Consider the following 16,625-nt stretch of genomic DNA (forward strand, 5'->3'; position numbering starts at 1 on the left):
CTAGGTCCAATCCTAACCCTAACCGTCTCTCTAACCCTAGCCCTCAACATAACCCTAACCCTAGGTCCAATCCTAACCCTAACCGTCTCTCTAACCCTAGCCCTCAACATAACCCTAACCCTAGGTCCAATCCTAACCCTTACCGTCTCCCTAACCCTAGCCCTCAACATAACCCTAACCCTAGGTCCAATCCTAACCCTAACCGTCTCTCTAACCCTAGCCCTCAACATAACCCTAACCCTAGGTCCAATCCTAACCCTAACCGTCTCTCTAACCCTAGCCCTCAACATAACCCTAACCCTAGGTCCAATCCTAACCCTAATCGTCTCTCTAACCCTAGCCCTCAACATAACCCTAACCCTAGGTCCAATCCTAACCCTAACCGTCTCTCTAACCCTAGCCCTCAACATAACCCTAACCCTAGGTCCAATCCTAACCCTAACCGTCTCTCTAACCCTAGCCCTCAACATAACCCTAACCCTAGGTCCAATCATAACCCTAACCGTCTCTCTAACCCTAGCCCTCAACATAACCCTAACCCTAGGTCCAATCCTAACCCTAACCGTCTCTCTAACCCTAGCCCTCAACATAACCCTAACCCTAGGTCCAATCCTAACCCTAACCGTCTCTCTAACCCTAGCCCTCAACATAACCCTAACCCTAGTTCCAATCATGACCCTAACCGTCTCTCTAACCCTAGCCCTCAACATAACCCTAACCCTAGGTCCAATCCTAACCCTAACCGTCTCTCTAACCCTAGCCCTCAACATAACCTTAACCCTAGGTCCAATCCTAACCCTAACCGTCTCTCTAACCCTAGCCCTCAACATAACCCTAACCCTAGGTCCAATCCTAACCCTAACCGTCTCTCTAACCCTAGCCCTCAACATAACCCTAACCCTACGTCCAATCCTAACCCTAACCGTCTCTCTAACCCTAGCCCTCAACATAACCCTAACCCTAGGTCCATTCCTAACCCTAACCGTCTCTCTAACCCTAGCCCTCAACATAACCCTAACCCTAGGTCCACTCATAACCCTAACCGTCTCTCTAACCCTAGCCCTCAACATAACCCTAACCCTAGGTCCAATCCTAACCCTAACCGTCTCTCTAACCCTAGCCCTCAACATAACCCTAACCCTAGGTCCAATCCTAACCCTAACCGTCTCTCTAACCCTAGCCCTCAACATAACCCTAACCCTAGGTCCAATCCTAACCCTAACCGTCTCTCTAACCCTAGCCCTCAACATAACCCTAACCCTACGTCCAATCATAACCCTAACCGTCTCTCTAACCCTAGCCCTCAACATAACCCTAACCCTAGGTCCAATCCTAACCCTAACCGTCTCTCTAACCCTAGCCCTCAACATAACCCTAACCCTATTTCCAATCCTAACCCTAACCGTCTCTCTAACCCTAGCCCTCAACATAACCCTAACCCTAGGTCCAATCCTAACCCTAACCGTCTCTCTAACCCTAGCCCTCAACATAACCCTAACCCTAGGTCCAATCATAACCCTAAGCGTCTCTCTAACCCTAGCCCTCAACATAACCCTAACCCTAGGTCCAATCATAACCCTAACCGTCTCTCTAACCCTAGCCCTCTACATAACCCTAACCCTAGGTCCAATCCTAACCCGAACCGTCTCTCTAACCCTAGCCCTCAACATAACCCTAACCCTATGTCCAATCCTAACCCTAACCGTCTCTCTAACCCTAGCCCTCAACATAACCCTAACCCTAGGTCCAATCCTAACCCTAACCGTCTCTCTAACCCTAGCCCTCAACATAACCCTAACCCTAGGTCCAATCCTAACCCTAACCGTCTCTCTAACCCTAGCCCTCAACATAACCCTAACCCTAGGTCCAATCCTAACCCTAACCGTCTCTCTAACCCTAGCCCTCAACATAACCCTAACCCTAGGTCCAATCATAACCCTAACCGTCTCTCTAACCCTAGCCCTCAACATAACCCTAACCCTAGGTCCAATCCTAACCCTAACCGTCTCTCTAACCCTAGCCCTCAACATAACCCTAACCCTAGGTCCAATCCTAACCCTAACCGTCTCTCTAACCCTAGCCCTCAACATAACCCTAACCCTAGGTCCAATCCTAACCCTAACCGTCTCTCTAACCCTAGCCCTCAACATAACCCTAACCCTAGGTCCAATCCTAACCCTAACCGTCTCTCTAACCCTAGCCCTCAACATAACCCTAACCCTAGGTCCAATCCTAACCCTAACCGTCTCTCTAACCCTAGCCCTCAACATAACCCTAACCCTAGGTCCAATCCTAACCCTAACCGTCTCTCTAACCCTAGCCCTCAACATAACCCTAACCCTAGGTCCAATCATAACCCTAACCGTCTCTCTAACCCTAGCCCTCAACATAACCCTAACCCTAGGTCCAATCCTAACCCTAACCGTCTCTCTAACCCTAGCCCTCAACATAACCCTAACCCTAGGTCCAATCCTAACCCTAACCGTCTCTCTAACCCTAGCCCTCAACATAACCCTAACCCTAGTTCCAATCATGACCCTAACCGTCTCTCTAACCCTAGCCCTCAACATAACCCTAACCCTAGGTCCAATCCTAACCCTAACCGTCTCTCTAACCCTAGCCCTCAACATAACCTTAACCCTAGGTCCAATCCTAACCCTAACCGTCTCTCTAACCCTAGCCCTCAACATAACCCTAACCCTAGGTCCAATCCTAACCCTAACCGTCTCTCTAACCCTAGCCCTCAACATAACCCTAACCCTACGTCCAATCATAACCCTAACCGTCTCTCTAACCCTAGCCCTCAACATAACCCTAACCCTAGGTCCAATCCTAACCCTAACCGTCTCTCTAACCCTAGCCCTCAACATAACCCTAACCCTAGGTCCACTCATAACCCTAACCGTCTCTCTAACCCTAGCCCTCAACATAACCCTAACCCTAGGTCCAATCCTAACCCTAACCGTCTCTCTAACCCTAGCCCTCAACATAACCCTAACCCTAGATCCAATCCTAACCCGAACCGTCTCTCTAACCCTAGCCCTCAACATAACCCTAACATTAGGTCCAATCCTAACCCTAACCGTCTCTCTAACCCTAGCCCTCAACATAACCCTAACCCTACGTCCAATCATAACCCTAACCGTCTCTCTAACCCTAGCCCTCAACATAACCCTAACCCTAGGTCCAATCCTAACCCTAACCGTCTCTCTAACCCTAGCCCTCAACATAACCCTAACCCTATTTCCAATCCTAACCCTAACCGTCTCTCTAACCCTAGCCCTCAACATAACCCTAACCCTAGGTCCAATCCTAACCCTAACCGTCTCTCTAACCCTAGCCCTCAACATAACCCTAACCCTAGGTCCAATCATAACCCTAACCGTCTCTCTAACCCTAGCCCTCAACATAACCCTAACCCTAGGTCCAATCATAACCCTAACCGTCTCTCTAACCCTAGCCCTCTACATAACCCTAACCCTAGGTCCAATCCTAACCCTAACCGTCTCTCTAACCCTAGCCCTCAACATAACCCTAACCCTACGTCCAATCCTAACCCTAACCGTCTCTCTAACCCTAGCCCTCAACATAACCCTAACCCTAGGTCCAATCCTAACCCTAATCGTCTCTCTAACCCTAGCCCTCAACATAACCCTAACCCTAGGTCCAATCCTAACCCTAACCGTCTCTCTAACCCTAGCCCTCAACATAACCCTAACCCTAGGTCCAATCCTAACCCTAACCGTCTCTCTAACCCTAGCCCTCAACATAACCCTAACCCTAGGTCCAATCATAACCCTAACCGTCTCTCTAACCCTAGCCCTCAACATAACCCTAACCCTAGGTCCAATCCTAACCCTAACCGTCTCTCTAACCCTAGCCCTCAACATAACCCTAACCCTAGGTCCAATCCTAACCCTAACCGTCTCTCTAACCCTAGCCCTCAACATAACCCTAACCCTAGTTCCAATCATGACCCTAACCGTCTCTCTAACCCTAGCCCTCAACATAACCCTAACCCTAGGTCCAATCCTAACCCTAACCGTCTCTCTAACCCTAGCCCTCAACATAACCTTAACCCTAGGTCCAATCCTAACCCTAACCGTCTCTCTAACCCTAGCCCTCAACATAACCCTAACCCTAGGTCCAATCCTAACCCTAACCGTCTCTCTAACCCTAGCCCTCAACATAACCCTAACCCTACGTCCAATCATAACCCTAACCGTCTCTCTAACCCTAGCCCTCAACATAACCCTAACCCTAGGTCCAATCCTAACCCTAACCGTCTCTCTAACCCTAGCCCTCAACATAACCCTAACCCTAGGTCCACTCATAACCCTAACCGTCTCTCTAACCCTAGCCCTCAACATAACCCTAACCCTAGGTCCAATCCTAACCCTAACCGTCTCTCTAACCCTAGCCCTCAACATAACCCTAACCCTAGATCCAATCCTAACCCGAACCGTCTCTCTAACCCTAGCCCTCAACATAACCCTAACATTAGGTCCAATCCTAACCCTAACCGTCTCTCTAACCCTAGCCCTCAACATAACCCTAACCCTACGTCCAATCATAACCCTAACCGTCTCTCTAACCCTAGCCCTCAACATAACCCTAACCCTAGGTCCAATCCTAACCCTAACCGTCTCTCTAACCCTAGCCCTCAACATAACCCTAACCCTATTTCCAATCCTAACCCTAACCGTCTCTCTAACCCTAGCCCTCAACATAACCCTAACCCTAGGTCCAATCCTAACCCTAACCGTCTCTCTAACCCTAGCCCTCAACATAACCCTAACCCTAGGTCCAATCATAACCCTAACCGTCTCTCTAACCCTAGCCCTCAACATAACCCTAACCCTAGGTCCAATCATAACCCTAACCGTCTCTCTAACCCTAGCCCTCTACATAACCCTAACCCTAGGTCCAATCCTAACCCTAACCGTCTCTCTAACCCTAGCCCTCAACATAACCCTAACCCTACGTCCAATCCTAACCCTAACCGTCTCTCTAACCCTAGCCCTCAACATAACCCTAACCCTAGGTCCAATCCTAACCCTAACCGTCTCTCTAACCCTAGCCCTCAACATAACCCTAACCCTACGTCCAATCCTAACCCTAACCGTCTCTCTAACCCTAGCCCTCAACATAACCCTAACCCTAGGTCCAATCCTAACCCTAACCGTCTCTCTAACCCTAGCCCTCAACATAACCCTAACCCTAGGTCCAATCATAACCCTAACCGTCTCTCTAACCCTAGCCCTCAACATAACCCTAACCCTAGGTCCAATCCTAACCCTAACCGTCTCTCTAACCCTAGCCCTCAACATAACCCTAACCCTAGGTCCAATCCTAACCCTAACCGTCTCTCTAACCCTAGCCCTCAACATAACCCTAACCCTAGTTCCAATCATGACCCTAACCGTCTCTCTAACCCTAGCCCTCAACATAACCCTAACCCTAGGTCCAATCCTAACCCTAACCGTCTCTCTAACCCTAGCCCTCAACATAACCTTAACCCTAGGTCCAATCCTAACCCTAACCGTCTCTCTAACCCTAGCCCTCAACATAACCCTAACCCTAGGTCCAATCCTAACCCTAACCGTCTCTCTAACCCTAGCCCTCAACATAACCCTAACCCTACGTCCAATCATAACCCTAACCGTCTCTCTAACCCTAGCCCTCAACATAACCCTAACCCTAGGTCCAATCCTAACCCTAACCGTCTCTCTAACCCTAGCCCTCAACATAACCCTAACCCTAGGTCCACTCATAACCCTAACCGTCTCTCTAACCCTAGCCCTCAACATAACCCTAACCCTAGGTCCAATCCTAACCCTAACCGTCTCTCTAACCCTAGCCCTCAACATAACCCTAACCCTAGATCCAATCCTAACCCGAACCGTCTCTCTAACCCTAGCCCTCAACATAACCCTAACATTAGGTCCAATCCTAACCCTAACCGTCTCTCTAACCCTAGCCCTCAACATAACCCTAACCCTACGTCCAATCATAACCCTAACCGTCTCTCTAACCCTAGCCCTCAACATAACCCTAACCCTAGGTCCAATCCTAACCCTAACCGTCTCTCTAACCCTAGCCCTCAACATAACCCTAACCCTATTTCCAATCCTAACCCTAACCGTCTCTCTAACCCTAGCCCTCAACATAACCCTAACCCTAGGTCCAATCCTAACCCTAACCGTCTCTCTAACCCTAGCCCTCAACATAACCCTAACCCTAGGTCCAATCATAACCCTAACCGTCTCTCTAACCCTAGCCCTCAACATAACCCTAACCCTAGGTCCAATCATAACCCTAACCGTCTCTCTAACCCTAGCCCTCTACATAACCCTAACCCTAGGTCCAATCCTAACCCTAACCGTCTCTCTAACCCTAGCCCTCAACATAACCCTAACCCTACGTCCAATCCTAACCCTAACCGTCTCTCTAACCCTAGCCCTCAACATAACCCTAACCCTAGGTCCAATCCTAACCCTAACCGTCTCTCTAACCATAGCCCTCAACATAACCCTAACCCTAGGTCCAATCATAACCCTAACCGTCTCTCTAACCCTAGCCCTCAACATAACCCTAACCCTAGGTCCAATCCTAACCCTAACCGTCTCTCTAACCCTAGCCCTCAACATAACCCTAACCCTAGGTCCAATCCTAACCCTAACCGTCTCTCTAACCCTAGCCCTCAACATAACCCTAACCCTAGGTCCAATCCTAACCCTAACCGTCTCTCTAACCCTAGCCCTCAACATAACCCTAACCCTAAGTCCAATCCTAACCCTAACCGTCTCTCTAACCCTAGCCCTCAACATAACCCTAACCCTAGGTCCAATCCTAACCCTAACCGTCTCTCTAACCCTAGCCCTCAACATAACCCTAACCCTAGGTCCAATCCTAACCCTTACCGTCTCCCTAACCCTAGCCCTCAACATAACCCTAACCCTAGGTCCAATCCTAACCCTAACCGTCTCTCTAACCCTAGCCCTCAACATAACCCTAACCCTAGGTCCAATCCTAACCCTAACCGTCTCTCTAACCCTAGCCCTCAACATAACCCTAACCCTAGGTCCAATCCTAACCCTAACCGTCTGTCTAACCCTAGCCCTCAACATAACCCTAACCCTAGGTCCAATCATAACCCTAACCGTCTGTCTTACCCTAGCCCTCAACATAACCCTAACCCTATTTCCAATCCTAACCCTAACCGTCTCTCTAACCCTAGCCCTCAACATAACCCTAACCCTAGGTCCAATCCTAACCCTAACCGTCTCTCTAACCCTAGCCCTCAACATAACCCTAACCCTAGGTCCAATCCTAACCCTAACCGTCTCTCTAACCCTAGCCCTCAACATAACCCTAACCCTAGGTCCAATCCTAACCCTAACCGTCTCTCTAACCCTAGCCCTCAACATAACCCTAACCCTAGGTCCAATCATAACCCTAACCGTCTCTCTAACCCTAGCCCTCAACATAACCCTAACCCTAGGTCCAATCCTAACCCTAACCGTCTCTCTAACCCTAGCCCTCAACCTAACCCTAACCCTAGGTCCAATCCTAACCCTAACCGTCTCTCTAACCCTAGCCCTCAACATAACCCTAACCCTAGGTCCAATCCTAACCCTAACCTTCTCTCTAACCCTAGCCCTCAACATAACCCTAACCCTAGGTCCAATCCTAACCCTAACCGTCTCTCTAACCATAGCCCTCAACATAACCCTAACCCTAGGTCCAATCCTAACCCTAACCGTCTCTCTAACCCTAGCCCTCAACATAACCCTAACCCTAGGTCCAATCCTAACCCTTACCGCCTCCCTAATCCTAGCCCTCAACATAACCCTAACCCTAGGTCCAATCCTAACCCTAACCGTCTCTCTAACCCTAGCCCTCAACATAACCCTAACCCTAGGTCCAATCATAACCCTAACCGTTTCTCTAACCCTAGCCCTCAAAATAACCCTAACCCTAGGTCCACTCATAACCCTAACCGTCTCTCTAACCCTAGCCCTCAACATAACCCTAACCCTAGGTCTAATCCTCACCCTAACCGTCTCTCTAACCCTAGCCCTCAACATAACCCTAACCCTAGGTCCAATCCTAACCCTAACCGTCTCTCTAACCCTAGCCCTCAACATAAGCCTAACCCTAGGTCCAATCCTAACCCTAACCGTCTCTCTAACCCTAGCCCTCAACATAACCCTAACCCTACGTCCAATCATAACCCTAACCGTCTCTCTAACCCTAGCCCTCAACATAACCCTAACCCTAGGTCCAATCCTAACCCTAACCGTGTCTCTAACCCTAGCCCTCAACATAACCCTAACCCTAGGTCCAATCATAACCCTAACCGTCTCTCTAACCCTAGCCCTCAACATAACCCTAACCCTAGTTCCAATCATGACCCTAACCGTCTCTCTAACCCTAGCCCTCAACATAACCCTAACCCTAGGTCCAATCCTAACCCTAACCGTCTCTCTAACCCTAGCCCTCAACATAACCTTAACCCTAGGTCCAATCCTAACCCTAACCGTCTCTCTAACCCTAGCCCTCAACATAACCCTAACCCTAGGTCCAATCCCAACCCTAACCGTCTCTCTAACCCTAGCCCTCAACATAACCCTAACCCTACGTCCAATCATAACCCTAACCGTCTCTCTAACCCTAGCCCTCAACATAACCCTAACCCTACGTCCAATCATAACCCTAACCGTCTCTCTAACCCTAGCCCTCAACATAACCCTAACCCTAGGTCCAATCCTAACCCTAACCGTCTCTCTAAGCCTAGCCGTCAACGTAACCCTAACCCTAGGTCCAATCCTAACCCTAACCGTCTCTCTAACCCTAGCCCTCAACATAACCCTAACCCTAGGTCCAATCCTAACCCTAACCGTGTCTCTAACCCTAGCCCTCAACATAACCCTAACCCTAGGTCCAATCATAACCCTAACCGTCTCTCTAACCCTAGCCCTCAACATAACCCTAACCCTAGTTCCAATCATGACCCTAACCGTCTCTCTAACCCTAGCCCTCAACATAACCCTAACCCTAGGTCCAATCCTAACCCTAACCGTCTCTCTAACCCTAGCCCTCAACATAACCTTAACCCTAGGTCCAATCCTAACCCTAACCGTCTCTCTAACCCTAGCCCTCAACATAACCCTAACCCTAGGTCCAATCCTAACCCTAACCGTCTCTCTAACCCTAGCCCTCAACATAACCCTAACCCTACGTCCAATCATAACCCTAACCGTCTCTCTAACCCTAGCCCTCAACATAACCCTAACCCTAGGTCCAATCCTAACCCTAACCGTCTCTCTAACCCTAGCCCTCAACATAACCCTAACCCTAGGTCCACTCATAACCCGAACCGTCTCTCTAACCCTAGCCCTCAACATAACCCTAACCCTAGGTCCAATCCTAACCCTAACCGTCTCTCTAACCCTAGCCCTCAACATAACCCTAACCCTAGGTCCAATCCTAACCCTAACCGTCTCTCTAACCCTAGCCCTCAACATAACCCTAACCCTACGTCCAATCCTAACCCTAACCGTCTCTCTAACCCTAGCCCTCAACATAACCCTAACCCTAGGTCCAATCCTAACCCTAACCGTCTCTCTAACCATAGCCCTCAACATAACCCTAACCCTAGGTCCAATCATAACCCTAACCGTCTCTCTAACCCTAGCCCTCAACATAACCCTAACCCTAGGTCCAATCCTAACCCTAACCGTCTCTCTAACCCTAGCCCTCAACATAACCCTAACCCTAGGTCCAATCCTAACCCTAACCGTCTCTCTAACCCTAGCCCTCAACATAACCCTAACCCTAGGTCCAATCCTAACCCTAACCGTCTCTCTAACCCTAGCCCTCAACATAACCCTAACCCTAAGTCCAATCCTAACCCTAACCGTCTCTCTAACCCTAGCCCTCAACATAACCCTAACCCTAGGTCCAATCCTAACCCTAACCGTCTCTCTAACCCTAGCCCTCAACATAACCCTAACCCTAGATCCAATCCTAACCCGAACCGTCTCTCTAACCCTAGCCCTCAACATAACCCTAACCCTAGGTCCAATCCTAACCCTAACCGTCTCTCTAACCCTAGCCCTCAACATAACCCTAACCCTACGTCCAATCATAACCCTAACCGTCTCTCTAACCCTAGCCCTCAACATAACCCTAACCCTAGGTCCAATCCTAACCCTAACCGTCTCTCTAACCCTAGCCCTCAACATAACCCTAACCCTATTTCCAATCCTAACCCTAACCGTCTCTCTAACCCTAGCCCTCAACATAACCCTAACCCTAGGTCCAATCCTAACCCTTACCGTCTCCCTAACCCTAGCCCTCAACATAACCCTAACCCTAGGTCCAATCCTAACCCTAACCGTCTCTCTAACCCTAGCCCTCAACATAACCCTAACCCTAGGTCCAATCCTAACCCTAACCGTCTCTCTAACCCTAGCCCTCAACATAACCCTAACCCTAGGTCCAATCCTAACCCTAACCGTCTGTCTAACCCTAGCCCTCAACATAACCCTAACCCTAGGTCCAATCATAACCCTAACCGTCTGTCTAACCCTAGCCCTCAACATAACCCTAACCCTATTTCCAATCCTAACCCTAACCGTCTCTCTAACCCTAGCCCTCAACATAACCCTAACCCTAGGTCCAATCCTAACCCTAACCGTCTCTCTAACCCTAGCCCTCAACATAACCCTAACCCTAGGTCCAATCCTAACCCTAACCGTCTCTCTAACCCTAGCCCTCAACATAACCCTAACCCTAGGTCCAATCATAACCCTAACCGTCTCTCTAACCCTAGCCCTCAACATAACCCTAACCCTAGGTCCAATCCTACCCCTAACCGTCTCTCTAACCCTAGCCCTCAACATAACCCTAACCCTAGGTCCAATCCTAACCCTAACCGTCTCTCTAACCCTAGCCCTCAACATAACCCTAACCCTAGGTCCAATCCTAACCCTAACCGTCTCTCTAACCCTAGCCCTCAACATAACCCTAACCCTAGGTCCAATCATAACCCTAACCGTCTCTCTAACCCTAGCCCTCAACATAACCCTAACCCTAGGTCCAATCCTAACCCTAACCGTCTCTCTAACCCTAGCCCTCAACCTAACCCTAACCCTAGGTCCAATCCTGACCCTAACCGTCTCTCTAACCCTAGCCCTCAACATAACCCTAACCCTAGGTCCAATCCTAACCCTAACCTTCTCTCTAACCCTAGCTCTCAACATAACCCTAACCCTAGGTCCAATCCTAACCCTAACCGTCTCTCTAACCATAGCCCTCAACATAACCCTAACCCTAGGTCCAATCCTAACCCTAACCGTCTCTCTAACCCTAGCCCTCAACATAACCCTAACCCTAGGTCCAATCCTAACCCTTACCGTCTCCCTAATCCTAGCCCTCAACATAACCCTAACCCTAGGTCCAATCCTAACCCTAACCGTCTCTCTAACCCTAGCCCTCAACATAACCCTAACCCTAGGTCCAATCATAACCCTAACCGTTTCTCTAACCCTAGCCCTCAAAATAACCCTAACCCTAGGTCCACTCATAACCCTAACCGTCTCTCTAACCCTAGCCCTCAACATAACCCTAACCCTAGGTCTAATCCTCACCCTAACCGTCTCTCTAACCCTAGCCCTCAACATAACCCTAACCCTAGGTCCAATCCTAACCCTAACCGTCTCTCTAACCCTAGCCCTCAACATAAGCCTAACCCTAGGTCCAATCCTAACCCTAACCGTCTCTCTAACCCTAGCCCTCAACATAACCCTAACCCTACGTCCAATCATAACCCTAACCGTCTCTCTAACCCTAGCCCTCAACATAACCCTAACCCTAGGTCCAATCCTAACCCTAACCGTCTCTCTAACCCTAGCCCTCAACATAACCCTAACCCTATTTCCAATCCTAACTCTAACCGTCTCTCTAACCCTAGCCCTCAACATAACCCTAACCCTAGGTCCAATCCTAACCCTAACCGTCTCTCTAACCCTAGCCCTCAACATAACCCTAACCCTAGGTCCAATCCTAACCCTAACCGTCTCTCTAACCCTAGCCCTCAACCTAACCCTAACCCTAGGTCCAATCCTAACCCTTATCGTCTCCCTAACCCCAGCCCTCAACATAACCCTAACCCTAGGTCCAATCATAACCCTAACCGTCTCTCTAACCCTAGCCCTCAACATAACCCTAACCCTAGGTCCAATCCTAACCCTAACCGTCTCTCTAAGCCTAGCCGTCAACGTAACCCTAACCCTAGGTCCAATCCTAACCCTAACCGTCTCTCTAACCCTAGCCCTCAACATAACCCTAACCCTAGGTCCAATCCTAACCCTAACCGTGTCTCTAACCCTAGCCCTCAACATAACCCTAACCCTAGGTGCAATCATAACCCTAACCGTCTCTCTAACCCTAGCCCTCAACATAACCCTAACCCTAGGTCTAATCCTAACCCTTACCGTCTCCCTAACCCTAGCCCTCAACATAACCCTAACCCTAGGTCCAATCCTAACCCTAACCGTCTCTCTAACCCTAGCCCTCAACATAACCCTAACCCTAGGTCCAAACCTAACCCTAACCGTCTCTCTAACCCTAGCCCTCAACATAATCCTAACCCTAGGTACAATCCTAACCCTTACCGTCTCCCTAACCCTAGCCCTCAACATAACCCTAACCGTGGTCCAATCATAACCCTAACCGTCTCTCTAACCCTAGCCCTCAACATAACCCTAACCCTAGGTCCAATCCTAACCCTAACCGTCTCTCTAACCCTAGCCCTCAACATAACCCTAACCCTAGGTCCAATCCTAACCCTTACCGTCTCCCTAAACCTAGCCCTCAACATAACCCTAACCCTAGGTCCAATCCTAACCCTAACCGTCTCTCTAACCCTAGCCCTCAACATAACCCTAACCCTAGGTCCAATCCTAACCCTAACCGTCTCTCTAACCCTAGCCCTCAACATAACCCTAACCCTAGGTCCAATCCTAACCCTTACCGTCTCCCTAACCCTAGCCCTCAACATAACCCTAACCCTAGGTCCAATAATAACCCTAACCGTCTCTCTAACCCTAGCCCTCAACATAACACTAACCCTAGGTCCAATCCTAACCCTAACCATCTCTCTAACCCTAGCCCTCAACATAACCCTAACCCTAGGTCCAATCCTAACCCTAACCGTCTCTCTAACCCTAGCCCTCAACATAACCCTAACCCTAGGTCCAATCCTAACCCTAACCGTCTCTCTAACCCTAGCCCTCAACATAACCCTAACCCTAGGTCCAATCCTAACCCTTACCGTCTCCCTAACCCTAGCCCTCAACATAACCCTAACCCTAGGTCCAATCCTAACCCTAACCGTCTCTCTAACCCTAGCCCTCAACATAACCCTAACCCTAGGTCCAATCCTAACCCTAACCGTCTCTCTAACCCTAGCCCTCAACATAACCCTAACCCTAGGTCCAATCCTAACCCTAACCGTCTCTCTAACCCTAGCCCTCAACATAACCCTAACCTTAGGTCCAATCCTAACCCTTACCGTCTCCCTAACCCTAGCCCTCAACATAACCCTAACCCTAGGTCCAATCCTAACCCTAATCGTCTCTCTAACCCTAGCCCTCAACATAACCCTAACCCTAGGTCCAATCCTAACCCTAACCGTCTCTCTAACCCTAGCCCTCAACATAACCCTAACCCTAGGTCCAATCATAACCCTAACCGTCTCTCTACCCCTAGCCCTCAACATAACCCTAACCCTAGGTCCAATCATAACCCTAACCGTCTCTCTACCCCTAGCCCTCAACATAACCCTAACCCTAGGTCCAATCCTAACCCTAACCGTCTCTCTAACCCTAGCCCTCAACATAACCCTAACCCTAGGTCCACTCATAACCCTAACCGTCTCTCTAACCCTAGCCCTCAACATAACCCTAACCCTAGGTCTAATCCTCACCCTAACCGTCTCTCTACCCCTAGCCCTCAACATAACCCTAACCCTAGGTCCAATCATAACCCTAACCGTCTCTCTACCCCTAGCCCTCAACATAACCCTAACCCTAGGTCCAATCCTAACCCTAACCGTCTCTCTAACCCTAGCCCTCAACATAACCCTAACCCTAGGTCCACTCATAACCCTAACCGTCTCTCTAACCCTAGCCCTCAACATAACCCTAACCCTAGGTCTAATCCTCACCCTAACCGTCTCTCTAACCCTAGCCCTCAACATAACCCTAACCCTAGGTCCAATCCTAACCCTAACCGTCTCTCTAACCCTAGCCCTCAACATAAGCCTAACCCTTGGTCCAATCCTAACCCTAACCGTCTCTCTAACCCTAGCCCTCAACATAACCCTAACCCTAGGTCCAATCCTAACCCTAACCGTCTCTCTATCCCTAGCCCTCAACATAACCCTAACCCTATTTCCAATCCTAACTCTAACCGTCTCTCTAACCCTAGCCCTCAACATAACCCTAACCCTAGGTCCAATCCTAACCCTAACCGTCTCTCTAACCCTAGCCCTCACCATAACCCTAACCCTAGGTCCAATCCTAACCCTAACCGTCTCTCTAACCCTAGCCCTCAACCTAACCCTAACCCTAGGTCCAATCCTAACCCTAACCGTCTCTCTAACCCTAGCCCTCAACATAACCCTAACCCTAGGTCCAATCCTAACCCTAACCGTGTCTCTAAACCTAGCCCTCAACATAACCCTAACCCTAGGTCCAATCATAACCCTAACCGTCTCTCTAACCCTAGCCCTCAACATAACCCTAACCCTAGGTCTAATCCTAACCCTTACCGTCTCCCTAACCCTAGCCCTCAACATAACCCTAACCCTAGGTCCAATCCTAACCCTAACCGTCTCTCTAACCCTAGCCCTCAACATAACCCTAACCCTAGGTCCAATCCTAACGCTAACCGTCTCTCTAACCCTAGCCCTCAACATAACCCTAACCCTAGGTCCAATCCTAACCCTAACCGTCTCTCTAACCCTAGCCCTCAACATAACCCTAACCCTAGGTCCAATCCTAACCCTAACCGTCTCTCTAACCCTAGCCCTCAACATAACCCTAACCCTAGGTCCAATCATAACCCTAACCGTCTCTCTAACCCTAGCCCTCAACATAACCCTAACCCTATTTCCAATCCTAACCCTAACCGTCTCTCTAACCCTAGCCCTCAACATAACCCTAACCCTAGGTCCAATCCTAACCCTAACCGTCTCTCTAACCCTAGCCCTCAACATAACCCTAACCCTAGGTCCAATCCTAACCCTAACCGTCTCTCCAACCCTAGCCCTCAACATAACCCTAACCCTAGGTCCAATCATAACCCTAACCGTCTCTCTAACCCTAGCCCTCAACATAACCCTATCCCTAGGTCCACTCAAAACCCTAACCGTCTCTCTAACCCTAGCCCTCAACATAACCCTAACCCTAGGTCCAATCCTAACCCTAACCGTCTCTCTAACCCTAGCCCTCAACATAACCCTAACCCTAGGTCCAATCCTAACCCTAACCGTCTCTCTAACCCTAGCCCTCAACATAACCCTAACCCTAGGTCCAATCCTAACCCTAACCGTCTCTCTAACCCTAGCCCTCAACATAACCCTAACCCTAGGTCCAATCATAACCCTAACCGTCTCTCTAACCCTAGCCCTCAACATAACCCTAACCCTAGGTCCAATCCTAACCCTAACCGTCTCTCTAACCCTACCCCTCAACATAACCCTAACCCTAGGTCCAATCCTAACCCTAACCGTCTCTCTAACCCTAGCCCTCAACATAACCCTAACCCTAGGTCCAATCATGACCCTAACCGTCTCTCTAACCCTAGCCCTCAACATAACCCTAACCCTAGGTCCAATCCTAACCATAACCGTCTCTCTAACCCTAGCCCTCAACATAACCCTAACCCTAGGTCCAATCCTAACCCTAACCGTCTCTCTAACCCTAGCCCTCAACATAACCCTAACCCTAGGTCCAATCCTAACCCTAACCGTCTCTCCAACCCTAGCCCTCAACATAACCCTAACCCTAGGTCCAATCCTAACCCTAACCGTCTCTCTAACCCTAGCCCTCAACATAACCCTAACCCTAGGTACAATCATAACCCATAACCGTCTCTCTAACCCTAGCCCTCAACATAACCCTAACCCTAGGTCCAATCCTAACCCTAACCGTCTCTCTAACCCTAGCCCTCAACATAACCCTAACCCTAGGTCCAATCCTAACCCTAACCGTCTCTCTAACCCTAGCCCTCAACATAACCCTAACCCTAGGTCCAATCCTAACCCTAACCGTCTCTCTAACCCTAGCCCTCAACATAACCCTAACCCTAGGTCCAATCATAACCCTAACCGTCTCTCTAACCCTAGCCCTCAACATAACCCTAACCCTAGGTCCAATCCTACCCCTAACCGTCTCTCTAACCCTAGCCCTCAACATAACCCTAACCCTAGGTCCAATCCTAACCCTAACCGTCTCTGTAACCCTAGCCCTCAACATAACCCTAACCCTAGGTCCAATCCTAACCCTAACCGTCTCTAACCCTAACCCTCAACATAACCCTAACCCTAGGTC

Source organism: Miniopterus schreibersii (genome assembly GCF_964146895.1).
Source record: "Miniopterus schreibersii genome assembly, chromosome: 8".
Classification (NCBI taxonomy): domain Eukaryota; kingdom Metazoa; phylum Chordata; class Mammalia; order Chiroptera; family Miniopteridae; genus Miniopterus; species Miniopterus schreibersii.